The sequence below is a fragment of the Pseudochaenichthys georgianus genome, chromosome 22, assembly GCF_902827115.2.
Source record: "Pseudochaenichthys georgianus chromosome 22, fPseGeo1.2, whole genome shotgun sequence".
Lineage (NCBI taxonomy): Eukaryota > Metazoa > Chordata > Actinopteri > Perciformes > Channichthyidae > Pseudochaenichthys > Pseudochaenichthys georgianus.
Genome location: NC_047524.1, coordinates 21911359 through 21931520, shown reverse-complemented (window position 1 = coordinate 21931520; position 20162 = coordinate 21911359).

Here is a 20162-nt window from a genome sequence, read left to right as displayed (position 1 = left end):
TTGTGCGTTTAATTAACACAACTAGTTTAGATAGTTGATCATTACAGATGGTGGCCAGTATGGGGAATGAAATGTGATTTAAAAATCTGATATTATTTAAAGAGAACATTTTTGGAGATTTTGAAACTGCCAATTGGCATATTTTTGTTTACTGAGACACTAAGCCTATGTGTTGAATTGTATTGATTGGATGAGAAGAGAAAACGTGTTCTGTACTTGTGTAAAATAACCATAGTCAGGCAATGGCTTCTGAAGAAAATGTACAACAGAATATGGAAGCACAATTAGAAGAGAATGAGTCTGAAGAAGGTAGTATAGCACAGGAGAACAGTGGGCAACACCATGAGAATAGAGGTGATGCATGGATAACAAGAAGATCTATTACTGATGTTACCTCTTTGATCGGTTCTCTTTATATATCTGATGCAGAGCAGGAGGAAAGTGTAGGAGATTGGGATAATACATCTTACCAGGCATATCCTGCTCTTGCATCTTTCTCCACAGACTTGGGAACAGTTATAGAGAGAGTTAACTCCCTTGAGGCTGATTTTAGAGATTCAGTTAATAGTGCACTAAACCGAGAAGATAGCATCAGAGGCTTCGTGAATAAGAATGTTGAAGCACTGGAGCATCATGTTATGTCAACTTTGAAAAACTTTGAAGAGAAACTGGTGGACTGTTTACAAAGGCGTGATGAAAAATGGAAGGCAGAAATCCAAAGGCTGAAGCGCGCTAGCCTCCCTGCTGTCCATAGGCCCTTTGTCAGTGCTGGTGCTAGTTTTCAGACGTCTTATGGTCGCACCACTCCAGCTCAAACACCTCTCATTAGTGCCTCTCACACCCATGCTCCTTCTCTTGGTACTGACACTCAGGTGTCGGGTCCTCATATTAGGTATCCCACTCCTACTCATTCAGTTCCCTCTGCTGGGGTTTCTGTCGGCCGAGCAGAGATTGCCAGAAGAGAACCTGATACTATTGATGCTGCGCCACACGGCAGGACATCATTCACTGACCTACTTCCGCTGGGACAACCACCAGGAGTCATTGACAACATAAACCCCATCACACCTGTAGGAGCAGTATACCGCCATCCAAGCAGTACGCCGGTGGTGTATTCAAAGCCTGTCATTCATATGGAGTTCCCCTCGTTCGGTGGTTCCAGGGAGGTTGGAGAGGTTTTGAACTTTGTAGATCGCTGTGAAACATTCTTTGAAGTTAGGCCATTAACAGATGCAGAGCTAATAGGGGCTTTATCTGGGGTTCTTAAGGGGCCAGCGCATAGTTGGTGGTGTGTAGCAAAAAGCACAGTACACAACTGGCCAGAATTCAAAGAAGCTTTTCATGCAGCTTTCCTACCTCCTGATTACCTCATGGAAGTGGAGGAGAAGTTGAGGGATATGGTGCAGGTACCCGAACAGTGTTTGAGGGATTTTGCCTATGATTACCGAGCCCTTTGTCTACGATGGAAACCCGATATCACCGAGGCGGAGTTGGTGAGGAAAATACTCAACAACTGTAATCCCAGAATAGCTGGTTGTCTTCGGGGCACTGTCAGAACCGTGGACCAACTGGTGTCAATTGGCACATTAGTGGAAAAAGATTGCACAGCTGCAAAAGAATATTGGGGGGAAAGTGGATCAACAAAAAGCAAAAGAGAAATTGAACAAAAGACCCCAGGAAAAATGGAGCGCTAAGAAACCTGCTGATGTAGTGACCATAGTGCAGAGAGGGAAGAGAAATCCAGTAAGTCTCCTACATGTCCCCGTAGAGGTGAGAGGAATGCAGTGTAAAGCTGTTTTTGACACTGCATGTACATACTCCCTCATGCGACACAGCCAATGGCTGGATGTAGTCCGTAAAGGAGAGCAACTGAAGCCCAGTGAGAACCAAAGCTTTGCTTTGGCTGATGGGAAGACATGCCATGGAGCCTTAGGAAAGGTACAGCTACTCTACGGCTGGCATGACATGATGTGGTCGCTAGAAACATACATCATCGATGACAACAACCTGGCATTCCCCATCATTCTAGGCTTGGACTTCCTTACCAAGACCTCAACCATTATCAACCTGGGAGACCGAACATATGGAGTAAAGGGGCCAAGGGATTATGTGTTCTATTCATTCCTTTCTCAACCTGCTGAGATCCCGGCAGCTCACCCCAGTGTTAGTCTCATAATAGCACTTCCGTTATCCAAGTCATTTCCTATTCAAGAAGAGACTGCCCCAGATTTTTCAGCTCATCCACCAGAGGTTAGAGAAATCTTGAAGGTTTGGCCAAAGGTGTGTTCAGGCAGTTTAGGGAAAACTAAGGTAGAAGAGCACAAGATATTTACTACAGACGAGGTTCCAGTGCGCTGCAAAGCATACAGGGTATCACCCCACAAGCGTCAGATCATAATAGACCAGGTAGAGCAGATGCTTAGGGATGGCATTATTGAACCGTCACAGTCAGCCTGGGCGTCCCCAGTGGTCTTGGTGCCAAAACCTGACATGTCCCCAAGATTTTGTGTTGACTTTCGACCTCTAAATGCTAAGACCCTGCAAGATGCCTATCCTATGCCACTTATTCATGAGTTGTTGGAGTCATTGCATGGAGCCGCCTTCTTCAGTACCCTTGACCTAAAATCAGGCTACTGGCAAGTGGCAATGTCAGAGGAAAGCAAGGCCAAGACAGCAGTAATCAATCAATCAATCAATCAATCAATCAATCAATGTTTATTTATATAGCCCAATATCACAAATGTTACATTTGTCTCAGTGGTCTTCACAGTGTGTACAGAATATCAGTATGACAATACGACACCCTCTGTCCTTAGACCCTCACATCGTACAAGGAAAAACTTCCAAAGAAAACCCAGTTTAAAGGGAAAAATGGGAGAAACCTCAGGGAGAGCAACAGAGGAGGGATCCCTCTCCCAGGACGGACAGACGTGCAATAGATGCCGTGTGTAAATTGAAAAGATAATACATTTGCAACATAGGTAGTCCAAATGTTTGGAAATGCATGTGTGTATATAATAGGAAGATGAATCCACGAGGATATCCATCCAGGACCTATGATCCAGGACCACAGCCACGACTCAAGATCCAGCGCTCGCGATCCAGGACACAGGACCGCAGGATCATCCATGACTCCGGATCCCAGCGTATATAGACACCAAAAAGAAAGACATTTGGGGAAGCTGGGTTAATCGGAACATGAGTGTACACGGGTATAGACAGAGAGAAGGAAGAATTAGATGTCCCCCGACAAACTAAGCCTATATCAGCAAAACTAGGGGCTGAATCTAATCAGCCCTAACTATAAGCTTTATCAAAAAGGAAGGTCTTAAGCGCACTCTTAAAAACGGATAGGGTGTCTGCCGCCCGAACACAAACTGGAAGCTGATTCCACAAATGTGGAGCTTGATAAGAAAAGGCTCTGGCTCCCATTGTACTTTTAGAGGTTCTAGGAACAACCAACAACCCTGCATTCTTGGAACGCAATGCCCTAGTAGGACAGTAGGGTATAATGAGTTATTTAAGGTAAGATGGCGCCTGCCCATTAAGGGCTTTGTAGGCGAGAAGAAGAATTTTAAATTCTATCCTGTGTTCTATAGGGAGCCAGTGTAAGGCAGCCAGAACATGTGTATATTGATGATGTCATCATCTTTTCACCCTCACAAGAACAGCACTTCAATGATTTAAACGCTGTGATGAAGAGACTGCATGAGGCTAATTTAACACTAAATCTGAAGAAATGCCATTTCTTCCAGCAAGAGTTAAAGTTCCTTGACCATATAGTGTCTGAGAAAGGGGTTCAGGTGGATCCAGAGAAAACACTGGCAGTGAAAGAATATCCTACTCCCACAAATATCAAGTCACTGCAACGATTTCTGGGACTTGTGGGATGGTACCACAAATTAATTTCCCACTTTGCAGATATGGCAGCTCCCTTGCATCGCCTGACGAGGAAAGCGGTGGAGTGGATATGGAGCGAAGAATGCCAGCAAAGCTTTGAACACTTGAAACAGGCTATGGTCAGCGCTCCCATCCTAACGCAACCTGACCACTCAATTCCTTTTGAGGTGCACACAAACGCTAGTGACGCCGGTTTGGGTGCAGTCTTAGTCCAAGCTACTAAGGAAAGGGAGCAGGTGATAGCTTATGCTTCACGGGGATTGAGAGGAGCCGTGAAGCATAACTGACTAACTGACTCCACATCAGAAAAGGAATGTCTAGCTGTTGTATGGGCTGTTGAAAAGTGGCGACATTTTCTTGAGGGAAAATAATTCACGGTATACACAGACCATGCTGCTCTGACTTGGGCCTTCAACTGTCCGAAGACCTCTTCCCGGCTTACTAGGTGGATCTTACGACTCCAGCAATTTCAATTTAGGGTCCAATACAGAAAAGGCCTCTCTGAAGAACCAGCACCTTACCGTGGTAGAGAGGTTTGTGTGCCCTGATGAACCTGGGGGCTGTGTTGTCTGGAACCTTGTGTTCCTGGTAGGGTCTCCCATGGCAAATTGGTCTCAGGCAAGGGGCCAGACTAAGATTGGTTCAAAAGACCTCATGAAAGGAAAAACAAGAAGTGAGGATACCCGGCCCGGAGGAAGCCCGGGGTCCCCTTCTGGAGCCAGGCCCAGAAGGAGGACTCGTCGGCGAGCGTCTGGTGGCCGGGCTTGCCACGGAGCCCGGCCGGGCCCAGCCCGAAAAGGCAACGTGGGCAACACCTCCGCTTCTCTGTCCCGCGGGCCCACCACCTACGGGAAACATCGATGGGGTCGGGTGCGCTGCCAGACGGGTGGCAGTGAAAGCGGAGGGTCTCGACGGACCAGACCCGGGCGGCAGAAGCTGGCTTTGGGGACGTGGAACGTCACCTCTCTGGGGGGGAAGGAGCCGGAGCTTGTGCGGGAGGTGGAGCGGTACCAGTTGGATCTGGTTGGGCTCACCTCTACGCACAGCGTCGGCTCTGGAACCTTACTTCTGGATAGGGGTTGGACTCTATTCTTCTCCGGAGTTGCTCAAGGTGTGAGGCGCCGGGCGGGTGTGGGGATACTCACAAGTCCCCGGTTAGGTGCTTCGTTGTTGGAGTTTACCCCAGTGGACGAGAGGGTCGCCTCCCTACGCCTGCGGGTTATGGGGGGGAAAACTCTGACTGTTGTGTGTGCTTATGCACCCAACAGCAGTTCAGAGTATTCAGCCTTCTTGGAGACCCTGGAAAGAGTCCTGTATGGGGCTCCTGAAGGGGACTCCTTAGTCTTGCTGGGAGACTTCAACGCACATGTGGGCAATGATGGAGACACTTGGAGGGGCGTGATTGGGAGGAACGGCCCCCCTGATCTGAACCGGAGTGGTGGTTTGTTACTGGACTTCTGTGCTAGTCATGGATTGGCCATAACAAACACCATGTTCGAACATAAGGATGCTCATAAGTGTACGTGGTACCAGAGCACCCTAGGCAGAAGGTCCATGATCGATTTCGTTATCGTATCATCGGACCTGAGGCCGTATGTTTTGGACACTCGGGTAAAGAGAGGGGCGGAGTTGTCAACTGATCACCATCTGGTGGTGAGTTGGGTCGAGTGGCGGGGGAAGCCTCTGGATAGACCTGGTAAGCCCAAACGTGTAGTTCGGGTGAACTGGGAACGTCTGGAGGAGGCCCAAGTTCAGGAGGCCTTCAACTCACACCTCCGGCGGAGCTTTTCGGGCATTCCTGTGGAGGTTGGGGAGATTGAACCAGAGTGGTCGGTGTTCAAAGCCTCTATTGCCGAAGCCGCGGTGGGGAGCTGTGGTCTTAGGTGCCTCAAGGGGCGGTAACCCTCGAACCTCCTGGTGGACACCGGTGGTCAGGGAAGCCGTCCGACTGAAGAAGGAGGCCTTCAGGGATTTGTTATCCCGGGGGACTCCCGAAGCAGTTGCAAGGTACCGACAGGCCCGAAGGGCAGCAGCCTCATCCGTGGCCGAGGCAAAGCAGCGGGTGTGGGAGAAGTTCGGAGAAGACATGGAGAAGGACTTTCGGGCGGCACCAAAGTTGTTCTGGAAAACTGTCCGACACCTCAGGAGGGGGAAGCAGGGAACCATCCAAGCTGTGTACAGTAAGGATGGGACGTTGTTGACCTCAACTGATGGAGTGTTGGGACGTTGGAAGGAACACTTTGAGGAACTCCTGAACCCGACAACTCCGCCCTCTATGTTAGAGGCAGAGCTGGAGTATGACGGGGGATCAACGCCAATCTCCCGGGGGGAGGTCACTGAGGTCGTCAAACAACTCCACAGTGGCAAAGCCCCGGGGGTGGATGAGATCCGCCCGGAAATGCTGAAGGCTCTGGGTGTTGAGGGACTGTCATGGTTGACACGTCTCATCAACGTTGCGTGGAAGTCGGAAACGGTACCGAAGGAGTGGCAGACCGGGGTGGTGGTCCCCCTTTTCAAAAAGGGGGATCAGAGGGTGTGTGCCAATTACAGAGGCATCACACTACTCAGCCTCCCCGGGAAAGTTTACTCCAAGGTACTCGAAAGGAGGGTCAGGCCGATTGTCGAACCTCAGATTGAGGAGGAACAATGCGGATTCCGTCCTGGTCGTGGAACGACGGATCAGCTTTTTACTCTCGCAAGGATCTTGGAGGGGGCCTGGGAGTACGCTTATCCGGTCTACATGTGTTTTGTAGACTTGGAGAAGGCGTATGACCGGGTTCCCAGGGAGTTACTGTGGGAGGTGCTGCGGGAGTATGGGGTGAGGGGGTCTCTACTCAGGGCCATCCAATCTCTGTACTCCCAAAGCGAGAGCTGTGTCCGGGTCCGCGGCAGTAAGTCGGACCCATTTCCGGTGAGGGTTGGCCTCCGCCAGGGCTGCGCTTTGTCACCAATCCTGTTTGTAATATACATGGATCGGATTTCGAGGCGTAGTCGTGGGGGGGGGGGGGTCTGCAGTTCGGTGGACTAAGGATTGCACCACTGCTTTTTGCAGATGATGTGGTTCTGATGGCTTCATCGGTCTGCGACCTTCAGCACTCACTGGATCGGTTCGCAACCGAGTGTGAAGCGGCTGGGATGAGGATCAGCACCTCCAAATCTGAGGCCATGGTTCTCAGCAGGAAACCGATGGACTGTCCACTCCAAGTAGGGAATGAGTCCTTACCCCAAGTGAAGGAGTTCAAGTATCTCGGGGTCTTGTTCTCGAGTGAGGGATCAATGGAGCGTGAGATGGGCCGGAGAATCGGAGCAGCGGGAGCGGTATTGCAGTCGCTTTACCGCACCGTTGTGACGAAAAGGGAGCTGAGCCGGAAGGCAAAGCTCTCTGTCTACCGGGCCATTTTCGTTCCTACCCTCACCTATGGTCATGAAGGATGGGTCATGACCGAAAGAACGAGATCGCGGATACAAGCGGCCGAGATGGGTTTCCTCCGCCGGGTGGCTGGTGTCTCCCTTAGAGATAAGGTGAGAAGTTCGGTCATCAGGGAGGGACTCGGAGTTGAGCCGCTCCTCCTTCGCGTCGAAAGAAGCCAGTTGAGGTGGTTCGGGCACCTAGTTAGGATGCCACCTGGGCGCCTCCCTAGGGAGGTGTTCCAGGCACGTCCAGCTGGGAAGAGACCAAGGGGTAGACCTAGGACCAGGTGGAGGGATTATATCTCTTCGCTGGCCTGGGAGCGCCTTGGGATCCCCCAGTCAGAGCTGGTTGATGTCGCCAGGGAAAAGAAAGTTTGGGGCTCTCTGCTGGAACTGCTGCCCCCGCGACCCGACCACGGATAAGCGGGAGAAGATGGATGGATGGATACAGAAAAGGCCTGCACAACATAGTGCCTGATGCTCTGTCCAGAGCGATTGCACATCCATCCACAACTACGTATGTTGCCTCAAACACCTCTCACTGTGCTTCTGACTTACCAACCACCCTAGCAGACATACGAGAGGCCCAGGAAAGGGACCCTGAAATCAGTGACATGACAAAACAGTCTGCTGCCATTTGTAAGCCAGATAGGATAGGGTACACTGTGTTACAGGGTATTCTGTATCGGCGGTCGCCTGTGAGAGTAGGGGGAGACAAATATCAGCTAGTGGTTCCCAATAGTCTAGTAATATCTTTTCTGGAGTACTTCCACAACCATCCCCTGAGTGGACATCTGGGCAGACTTAAGACTCTTCTTAAGATCCTTGAGGTGGCTTGGTGGCAGTCTGTTAGGAAGGATGTGTGGGCCCATGTAAAGTGTTGCAATACCTGCCAGGCCTACAAAGCGGATAATCAAAAACCAGCGGGGTTCATGCAGCCTACCCCGGTGGAGGAGCCCTGGGAAAAGCTAGGGATTGATCTTATGGGACCTTTTCCCCGCAGTAAAAAAGGCAATTGCTTTCTCCTCGTGGTTGTGGATTATTTCACAAAGTGGGTTGAGATGTTTCCCCTAAAAGACAGCAAAACTCACAAAATTGTCGCCGTCTTGAAAGATGAGATCTTCACCCGTTTCGGTGTCCCACGTGAGTTGGTTTCTGATCGGGGAGCGCAGTTCACTGGCCATGAAATGGCCAACCTATGCAAATCCTGGGGAGTCACACAAAAGTTCACCACCAGCTATCATCCTCAAGCCAATCTCACGGAACGGTTCAACCGGACCATCAAAACGATGATTGCTTCTTATGTAGGGACACAACATAAGAACTGGGATCAGTGGATCAGGGAATTTCGTTTTGCCGTCAATGCTGCCTATCAGGAGACAACGGGGCAAACACCTGCAGCCCTGGCACTCGGAAGATCCCTGAAAGGCCCACTGGAGAGGTTGATCAGCCCTCCACCTCCCCCTCATCAACCTACATATACACTACTGGAAAGACAACAAAAGATGGTGGAACAAGTAAAAAAGAGAGTTGGAGTATGCCAAGCCAGACAAGCCAAGTATTATAATACCCACAGGAGAGGTGTACAACTCCTGCTGGGAGACCTGGTCTGGGTCCGCACTCACCCACTCTCTAAAGCAGTGGTTCCCAAACGGTGTGCTGCGGCACACTGGTGTGCCGTGAGGCAAGTCCGGGTGTGCCGTGGGATTTTGTGACAACCATACGTTATTATTGCAATATACAACTACACAAAAATAATTATTTTTTAATTTACTATATCAGTACTTTGTGGGTTTATATGTACGTAATCTGCGCGACTTGCGCGTCCACATCTCCGCGTGCAGTGCTGCATAAACATGGCTGAGTCAGCGATAACTCTCGAGGGGTGGAGGTATGCCCATTATTTTGAGTTCATCCGAAGAATAGACAGGAATGTGACGGTGAGGTGCAAACTCTGTGCAGGCCAGAAGCTGTTATCCACTGCTGTAAACACCACGTCAAACCTCAACAAGCACCTGCAAAGAACACATGCTAAGGTGGAGCTACCGCACACGCCATTTGTTGTTTGTTTATATCACAGTCTGTTCTTCTTCTCTGTCTTCCGGTTGTTGCTTGTTTTGAATGACGAATACACACTCCCGCCGCCTGCTGGTAAGGATAGTTATTGTACGTGCTCGGCTGAAGTCTTTGCGGTGTCTGGTTCCAGTGCAACACATGGCCAACACGCAGGAGAACACGCCGACGCAATAGCGTGAGCAGAGATAGACTGCGCAAAATATACAGATAGCAGGAGACGGAGAACAGCCATGGTCAGATAGGAAAACATTCAGGATCTGGATCAGTCTTATGCGACAATGGAAACTGAACTAAAGAGAACATTTGAAACTTTAGCAGTCTGCGTGATCTACCTGCAGGGAGGGGCGGGCCGGCCCTGCGAGTAAAGTAACGAGTAAAGTAACGAGTTACTTTATGTAGAGAGTAACGAAGTAGTGTAATATATTACTTTTTTTTTAAGTAATATGTAATATATTACTTTTTTTTTAGTAACGACCTGCTGAAATGTTACATTTATAATTTGTAGTTCAGGACCATGGACAATGCAGCTTCCTTGCATTGACAGTTCTCTGTGCTGAATTTCCTTTGTCTCATGTTTAATGTTGTGACCTGTCTGGTTTAAATGAGTGTGTTGCTGCTTTGATGAAGCCTAATTTGATAACGTTTCAAATTAATTTCTGAAATATTTCGTTAATAAATATTTCATGAGTAATATAGTTTGTCACTTTGTCACATTTTATTTGGCATTAGTAAATAATTATGCACATAATACAGATATTTTACATGATATGAGTGATAACATGTGTTATAAGGGCTATTTTGCACAATAGGTGTGCCTTGAGATTTTTACTTGTCCTTTGGTGTGCCTTGGGCACAAAAAGTTTGGGAACCACTGCTCTAAAGCATCAGAACTTCTCAGCAAAGCTTGCGCCTAAATGGTCGGGTCCAGCTACAGTGGTGAGAAAATTAGGCCCTATCAATTACCAGATAAAGTGGAATGGCCAGAACAAGAAAATGGACACTATCAATGTGGTCAACCTAAAGCCCTACTTCGGGGTGCAGCCCCTCATACCTCCGGTGGGGGGGGGGGGGGGGGGGGGATCTGTGACAGTCGCAGATTGATCTCAGTGTTTGTTATAAACTGTAGGGGCAGGGGAAAGGGTTAAGGCATGTAGTTTAGATTCAAATGAAATGAGATCATTGATGCATGTGTATTATCCTTGCAACTACAGTCGTTAAAATGTCCACTTTTATTTAAGGTTTGAGGGTGTGGTTCTGCAAGCCTCATTTGCATATTCACCTGTCGCGGCGCGCCCAGAGGCTTTTTAGAGGGCACGTCAACAGGATGCCAGGGGTGGTTCTCACGGGAGGAGGAAACCTGTGTGTGGTGAATGCGGGTATTCAGCGGGATAGTTACGGTTTCTCAGCATGTGTAAAAATGCAATGGGGAAGTAACTGAAAGTAAGCGTATGTGGATATTGCATCGACCGACCTGGAAGCACGTCTCCTTGGAGAGGACGCGCACGGAGAGAGAGAGATTCTCTCCGACACAGGGTGAGATCGCTCCTGTGTGCCACGCAGGACTTCGTGTTTCTTTTTTGTGTGGAATATAGCCTGAAAAGGCCTACAAACATTTCTGTTTTTGCCGCCGACGGGCGCAGGAGCAACAGTTTTTTTTCTCAATGAACAATAGCCTGGATTAGGCAGTAAAGACACTTTTTGTGTATCCCAGAGCGGACTGTTTTGTTTTGTTTGTGTTGTGTGGCTGGAAAACTGTCAATATAATGGATCCATGCATGAAATCTGTCTCTGTTTATTTTGTTTAAGGAGCAGATTATCCGTTTATTATTTCTGTTTACCTTTATAATCTTATTTCATTCAAGAACCCCTTGTGCGTTTAATTAACACAACTAGTTTAGATAGTTGATCGTTACAATGTTATGCCGTGTTCGTTATTCTCGCATCCAGGAGAGAAGGTTAAAAAGGAGACTAAATGGAGTCTCTGAGAAGGTTTGAAATTGGTACTTTAATTAATAAAAAGCGTGGTAATGTTACAAACAGGATATTGTTCAGTCAGGAGAGAAAGTCTGCAGCTTCCTCTCCCAGGTGTTGGCCGTGCAGAAGAGAGCTTACAAGCATTCGTCCTTCCCGCTTGCTGGCTGTTCGCTCCTCCTCTCTGTGAGCTGTAGTGACGTAGGGGACTTCCCCCCTCGTTCGTCTGTGTCCGATATCGCGTTAAACAGAGGATTTCGACATTTTACATTCATTGCTTACTTCCACATGCCTTTTCTCCTCCTTATCTCTTTCATAACTTTATATGTAATACATGTTAACGGCGTCAATAGCCACTTTAATGATACTAATGGGCGGTAGTCCCGGATGTCGTCATGAAGGATTTTCAGAATAAAAGCTTGGTATTGAGAACTTCCGTTTTTTTCCAGAATAAAATAGCATTTAAACTGACTGTATGTTTAAGGTACATTATGCCATAAAACATTGATTTTAATTTCTAATAACACCCACTGAACTGATTACCCAAGATCCTCAGCTATGGTTGAAGCTCGGTGATTGGATGTTTTAGCCGCAATACATGGTTCGGTTCTTTATTTATAGAGCCCTGATTAGAAGACTTCTGGACAAACTGGAAGAACTACCACCAAAACTGATTACCTGACGTGGATCATAAATATATCAGCAAGCACCTAGTGGTTAAAGCACGTTACAAGTAAATACAAAATAGGGGGAAAGTAGAAGGTCAATTATATAAATATAGAATATAAAAAATCAAGAAGATACTGTAAGGGATCTCTACAATAAAACAGTTTAGTGCACGATGTACAAAGATATTAATAGGAGAATGTGCAAAACAGACAAACTAATTAACCTTTATTTAAACATTAAAGAATACTTTAGGTTAAGGTCTCCATTTAAATAAGAAAGAAGCTTTGGGGGTATCTATCTACAGATAAATATTAAGCCTGACAAAGTACTTAACGTCTAATATATTGCTTTCCTGCAATGTTAACTATGTTGAACACTTATTTTAACTGATATTATACATATGAATTATAATCTTATGTATGTAGATAGTATAAGAAATGTGCAGAATAGGACCGTTTTAAAGGTCACCTATCATGCAATTTTTAGGCAATAGCATAGGTCTCAGATATTTAAAAATATATAAAAAAATATGTTTATGAAGTGTTTTGCTCAAAATACCAAACAGATCACCCATTCTAGCCATGCCTCATATCTATGGGCATAGATATGTCTCATAATTATTTGTGTGAACATAAAAATAATTTGTGTGTAAATATGTGATTTGTAAATGTAAAACACCATCCACAAATGCATTTAAAAGATTTGCAAACTCACAAATAAATGTGCAAGTGTAAAACGGATCTGCAAATACGCTAAATATTTTCACAAATAAAAAAAAGATCTGTGAATATCACTTTAACATTTACAACTTTCGATCAGGCATCTGTGAATCCATTTTGTATTTGTCGACCAAAAATGCGCTTGCGGATCTCAAATCTCTGCTCATGGATCTCACATTTCTGCTTGTGGATCGTCTTTTTACACACACGGAATTTTGAGACATATTTTCCGCCGGTCTCTTCTAAAATCTACTCGTGTCACTCGGTTATTTTCGGAAACCACGTGATGGCCTGCTGATGACGACATTTCCCGCATGATTTCAAAGTAAGAGCATGATGGTTTGTTTAATGCTCTATTTTTTTATTATAATGAACAGCAGAACATTAGATGCATTCTTTATCATCATCATCATCATCATCATCATCGTCATCGTCATCGTCATCATCATCATCATCATCATCATCATGTTATAGTGATACAGTTAGTTTGTGTTAGTTTATTGGATCAATATAGCATATATCGAGCACTTTCGTTGATGTTGAAGTACAGGCTATACGCCACTTTCGGGTCCCGGGGGGAGCAGCTGGCAGCGAAGCAGCCCAGATAAAACTCTTTCTTCATTGTTTGTTGTGTATTCAGTCAAGCGGGTTCAAAGTTACAAAGCACTATCCATCTATCTATCTATCTATCTATCCATCTATCTACCTGTCTATATATATGTCTGCCTGCCTGCCTACCTACCTACTAGTTGTTTTGTTTGGAAAGGTTTTGTTATTGTATTGCTCTTTACCGGCACCTGCAGAGTACAGGACTTTACATTGTACTTACAATTTTACATTGTAACTTTGACCCGCTTGACTGAATACACAACAAACAATGAAGAAAGAGTTTTATCTGGGCTGCTTCGCTGCCAGCTGCTCCCCCTGGGATCCGAAAGTGGCGTATACAGTAGCCTGTACTTCAACATCAACGAAAGTTCTCGATATATGCTGTATTGAACCAATAAACTAACACAAACTAACTGTATCACTATAACATGATGATGATGATGATGATGATGATGATGGTGATAAAGAATGCATCTAACGTTCCGCTGTTCATTATAATAAAAAAACAGAGCATTAAACAAACCATCATGCTCTTACTTTGAAATCATGCGGAAATGTCGTCATCAGCGGGCCATCACGTGGTTTCCGAAAATAACAGTGACACGAGTAGATTTTAGCTGAGACCGGCGGAAAATATGTCTCAAAATTCCGTGTGTGTGTAAAAAGACCATCCACAAGCAGAAATGTGAGATCCGCAAGCGCATTTTTGGTCGACAAATACAAAATGGATTCACAAATGCCTGATCGAAAGTTGTAAATGTTAAAGAGATATTCACAGATCTTTTTTTTATTTGTGAAAATATTTAGCGTATTTGCAGATCAGTTTTACACTTGCACATTTATTTGTGAGTTTGCAAATCTTTTAAATGCATTTGTGGATGGTGTTTTACATTTACATATCACATATTTACACACAAATTATTTTTATGTTCACACAAATAATTATGAGACATATCTATGCCCATACATATCCTTCTATTTCACTTCCTGTTTCAAAAGTGCTGATTTGGGGTATAAAGCTTTAAAAAAAAAAAAATTGATAAAATAAAAAGCAGGGGGCTGAGCTCATGCGGGAGATGCTACCGGCAGATACTGCCGTGATGAAACGCCATATCATGGATTATCAAGGATTATTTCTGAAACAGTATGGAGCTCAAAGGCTTTCTCTCTTGCCGGTTATACCACAAGGTGAGTTCGTTTTGATTTCCTGCTTCTTCACACACATACTCTATCCAGTACAGGTTAGCTCTGAATGTTAGTGATGCTAATGTGAAAATGCACCGACCATATTACGTCCAAAACAGTCGGGCATTGTTTCTGATTGCAACGTTTCTGATAGGGCCGTGTGTGTAAAGCAAGCCTTCATTTCCGATATTACGTCATATCGGACGCAAATCTGAATCAGCTCCGTTATAGCCCCGTTTTCAGAGATTTGGGTACGGAGGAAAAGAGAGGGTTTTATTTTCTGGCGCTGCGTGAGTTCCCCGACACACCGGGGACACATATTTATGTATAAAAGACATCAAAAAGTGCATTTAGCATGATAGGTCCCCTTTAATGGTGGAGGTATACACATATTGATAGATGTCTTGTAATTATGGGCTCAGAACAGTCTCATAATACACACATGCGCACAGAAGGATTCACACTTGTATTTCATGATCCGAAAAAGGATTCAAACTTGTATTTCCAGATCCACACTTGTGTTTTTCAATGCACACACAAATGTATTCCGTTTCATATACATGTAAATAAAATCCAAATACAGAAAAAAGTTTTACATGTGTATTTTTGATCCTCACATATTTGTTTTCCGTTTAAAACCTCTGAACCTGCAAACACAAACAGCTTTCTGTGCACAGATCGCTTTGCATTCGTGTGTGGGTTTTTTGAGACTCCCCTGACGGTCAGCCGATTCGTACTTGTAATTATTTCTATCTATAGCCAATCAGATGTCTCCTCAATTCTAAGCCAATCACATGAGCGCGCCCCCACAAGGGTAGATTTCTTGCGTTCATGACGTAGCGCTTCATGTACGCATTTTGCGCAGTCCGGAGCTGACAGCTCCATGGAGCCTGCCTGCAGGCGCTAATCTCAGGACACCCTCCACTCTCAGTACAGCGCCACTTTCCGAACAGGAAATGCACGCAAATACAAGCCTTTATATTATTAAGGTACAGCGCCACTTTCCAAACCATTGATGAATGCTTGTGTACACAAAAACGGCAGGCAAAACCGTTTTAAATGTGTGTTTCCTGTATGGCGAATACAGCTGCTATATTTATGTCTGTATGAAGTTGTTGTGAGTGTGGAGGGAGCAGCTACAGGTTAGCTTAGCCTAATCGATCAGTGCACTACGAAGCCAGTGCTAGACAGTGACCTGTTAACGGGGGGAGCCCCGCCGGTCATTATCGGCCGATATTCACTCTTAATAGTTTGATCGGTGCTCTCTATAAAGGCCGATCAGGAGAGCTGGATCTGATCGATATGGACATAAACACGAGTGAAGTGTAACCGGACGCGAGAGAGAGAGAGAAATCAGATCAGCTGCTGAGTCTGATGGAGACCATAGAGATGGAGACACGCTGCTCTGCATGATCACCTGATGCTCCTCCCTCTGTTTAGCGAGCTGACCGGACTGCGCAAAATGCGTATATGAAGTAATCTTACCCTCGTGGGGGCGCGCTCATGTGATTGGTTTAGAATGGAGACATCTGATTGGCTATAGATAGAAACAATTACAAGTACGAATCTGCTGACCATCAGGGGAGTCTCAAAAAACCCACACACGAATGCAAAGCGATCCGTTTGCAGGTTCAGGGGGTTTAAACGGGAAACTAATAAGTGAGGATCAAAAATACATATGTAAAACTTTTTTCTGTATTTGGATTTTATTTACATGTATATGAAACGGAATACATTTGTGTGTGCATTGAAAAACACAACTATGGATCCGGAAATACAAGTTTGAATCCTTCTGTGTGCTGATAGAGATTTTGAGGGACAACTGGTCCGCTTTTCAAATCTCCGCGCGTCCCTAACAAGCTGGTTATCATACAGGAAGGAATCCAGAGCATACAAGTAACCGTTTAAACAATAATCTACTTTAATGGTAATATGACAATGCAATACAATCAATACAGTACAAATTCAATACAGTTATCAGGGCATGACATTAAGGATTTTGGGAGATGGCCCTGTGGGCCATCTAAGCTAATTTACAGATGGCCCTGAGTCCAATAGAGATGGCCCTGAAAAATGCGCGCGGACGAAATGACTCACGAAAGGTTTGGGGGACCTGCAGGTCTTAGATGCTGTCTGGTGCATTCTCTAGAATTATAAGATGAACCACCACAATATTATATTGTACAATTTTTAAATTGTATTCTTAATGTCACTTCTTCTTGTTTGTGTTTGCTGATTCAACGACTCAATGGCCCTCTGTCTGTCAGAGGGCCACTGACTGACTGGGGTTGAAGATGGACAATTTTGAAGGGACACTCCCTTTCTGGAGATCTTGGAATCTTTTCTCCAGGTGCTTGATGAGCACATCTGCAAACACATACAAAATGTCAAATTATAATCCCTGTCTCTGGACCACCATAAAAAATCATTTATATCATAACAAATGTGAAATTATATTCCTGTCTCTGGACCACCATAACAAAATTATCTATTAAAACATGTTATGCCCATATTTACTTATTAAGAAAATATTTACTTTTGAAGAAAAAATATTGAATATTTACTTTGAAGAAAATATTATTGGGCACATACCTATGACTTTGATTCTCTTTTTTCGGTGGGGGGCTGCAGCTCAGACTCTCTCTTCTTTCCAGGTTGTTCACCTTGCTTTGGTGGACTAAGAAACATTGTAATACACTCTGACTTTAAATTATTTGATCATTATGTATTCAGCATCAGAATCCGTAACAAACTGAAATTCCCGCGAAAATGTGGTTGCATTCGATTCATTGTCCGGGTAGTATTCAGTTGCGCCACTCATGTGACAGACAAGAATAGTCAACTCTAATGTCTATACAGTCTATGTGTCTAACACTTAATGTGGAGAAAGAGATGTCCTGTATGGGTTGATTGTGCGTTGATCTGTTGGTAATGCCTCAGGGTTCCGGTGGGCATGTAAACAAATGCATAATGCTGCGCTATACTTTGTGGCCTCACCCAGTTGCATAGCCACACTTATTGTTTAGGTGTCTATTAATAAGGAGGTAGTCATATCATTAGCTAGAACTAGCTGGATCTGATCGATATGGACATAAACGCGAGTGAAGTCTAATCTGACGGGAGAGAGAGATCACCTGCTGCTGCTGCTGCTGCTGCTGACGAGTCGACACGCAGCTCTGCATAATCACATGCAGCGGTGAGCGGACAAAACACACACTTCAGGTTAGAATATCACACGTAGCTATTTTAATTACTTCTCAAACTACTTAAACTAGTTATAGATGTGTTTAGTTTTACTGTCGGGTCACTCATTACTGGATCCGCGAGCTGCATGATACTGGCATAAAAGATTGCCCGATCGGGCAACCAGCAGGTGAGGCTTCATTGCCCGAGCTAAATGCTAGATGGCCCGGGGCCATCGGGCCATCCTTAATGTCGAGCCCTGGTTATCTTTGGGATCCCATATTTACCTGATACTCACGTGAGCCAGCCAGAGGAAAGAGAGCGAACACAGCGTGGTTCCTGTTCAATACATTGCTTACAATGGGAGGAGTTATCTGATCCTCCCTTCCAGACCTCCGTGATTGGCTGCCCAAATATCACCAACACCTCACTTCTTAAGTCTCCCCAATCACAGTAGCTTAGCTTCATTATCTCCTAGATCTGAGTTGAATGTAAGTCAAACCCTCACCTTCCCCCATCTTCCTTTGTTCTCAATACCACATGTCAACAGACCCCAAATCCAGCTCACAGTTTTTACACATCATTTCCCATTTTAAGCTTATTCATAGTTTGCTAACATGAATACATACAAATATTTCCCTACAATTCCCCCTTTTTATCTCCTCAAGAGATAAACTTACACAAGGCATTTTGAAACATATCTACTGTGTCTGTCCCCCAATATCGTATAAATCCATCAGAAACTGAGATCCAAAGTACTTGAAATCGTGAAGGAACAGAACATCCCTTCCCATGGCAGTGAAGGAACCATGAGGGGGCAGCTGAGTGCTAAGAAGCAGTCTCCTGGTGGTGAATCATCAGCCCGCCTGCCCGCCCCCCCCCCCCCAAAGGAATAGCCCACAACGACAGCTGATAGGGAGGGGGTGGAACTGATCAGATAGAAGTAGACTCCTCTGCTGCCTCGACAAGTCCCCCAGCCCACTGCCAGCCGCTTCCAAGTCGTCTGCTGCATGGATGTCCTCGAGGCAGAGTCCTGCACGGGTCTGATTTTCAAGACCCGCTCCCGCCCCGCACCCGCGACGTGCAATACCAAACCCGCCCCGCTACCCGCACATATTGCCAATTAATTCCGCAACCCGACCCGACCCGTCGGCACAAGATCCGCAACCCGACCCGAACCCGCATATATATATATATATATATATATGAGCAGTGAAATAATTTACAGAATTCACAGAGCACGATTAAAGGGGAATGGAGCTCCCGAGAGTGCTGCGCTGCCTTCAATACAAGCTGTAGGACTTTGAGGAGCTGTCCAGTAACACTTACTGAAAATAAACTATTCATTTGTTGCGTTTCACATAAATGTTCAGCTGGACGATGTATTCGAGCTGCTAATTTATGATGCAGAGAATCATGTAATTATGAATACACGCAGTTGCGTATTTCGCTCAAAAAGCGTTGGATGTTAATAATTACATAATAATAATAATCAAGTAGCCTAACCTACAACGTTTAAAGTGATAATTGTTGTCCATTTCATATGTGAAATTTGGATAGTATATTTTAAAACGAAGGTAGCCTAATCCAGGAAATACAATGCCTAAATTATGCCGTTCACTCCATGTAATTATATTCATGTAGACACATTAGATGGTCCTCCACCCCTCCCAAAAAACGTGACTTATTAAAAAAGGAACGTTATCATATTGTTATGCAACAATCACGTGCATTTATTTCATTTCATAATGTTACAGTCATTATGGCTGACGATACAAAACAAATTGAAGCCAACTGAAATCAGTGCAATTGCAACAAGGCGGCCGCGGCAGTCTGACACTTTTAAACTGTTTAGAACAGTCAAGCTGGCTAATGCCAAAACAACAGACATTTTTTAACAGACGTATAACCTTTTACACAGTCTGTAAAAGGTTATACGGATTATATAATATACGAAATATATACGTACATATAAAACATATAAAACGTACATATAAAACAACATGTATAACACACTTTTTTTAACGCCATGTTCATCTCACAATTCAGTGTTTCTTTAGATTGCTATGCAGAAAAAGAATGTCATCAACTGTCGCTGGTTTCAATTGGCTTCTCCTTTCTGAGACCACAAATCCAGCCGTGGAAAAATCGCGCTCACTCGCGGCGCTTGAAGCTGGAATGGAAAGAATCGAACGAGCAATGTGTGCCACATTCGGAAACCTGGTTACATGATCCTTCCACCAGCTGAGAACATCGAAATTCTCCTCCCTCTGTGACTTGAAGTCGATGTATGCGCTCACTTCATCCTCAGTGCACTCATCGCTGGAAGAGGAATCCTCGACGTCGGATAATCCCTCCGATTGTCTAGCTCTCTTCTCGGGCGGTGGCCGCGGTGCTGAACTGACAGTGGCAACACGTTGTGTGGGCGATGCACGCCTC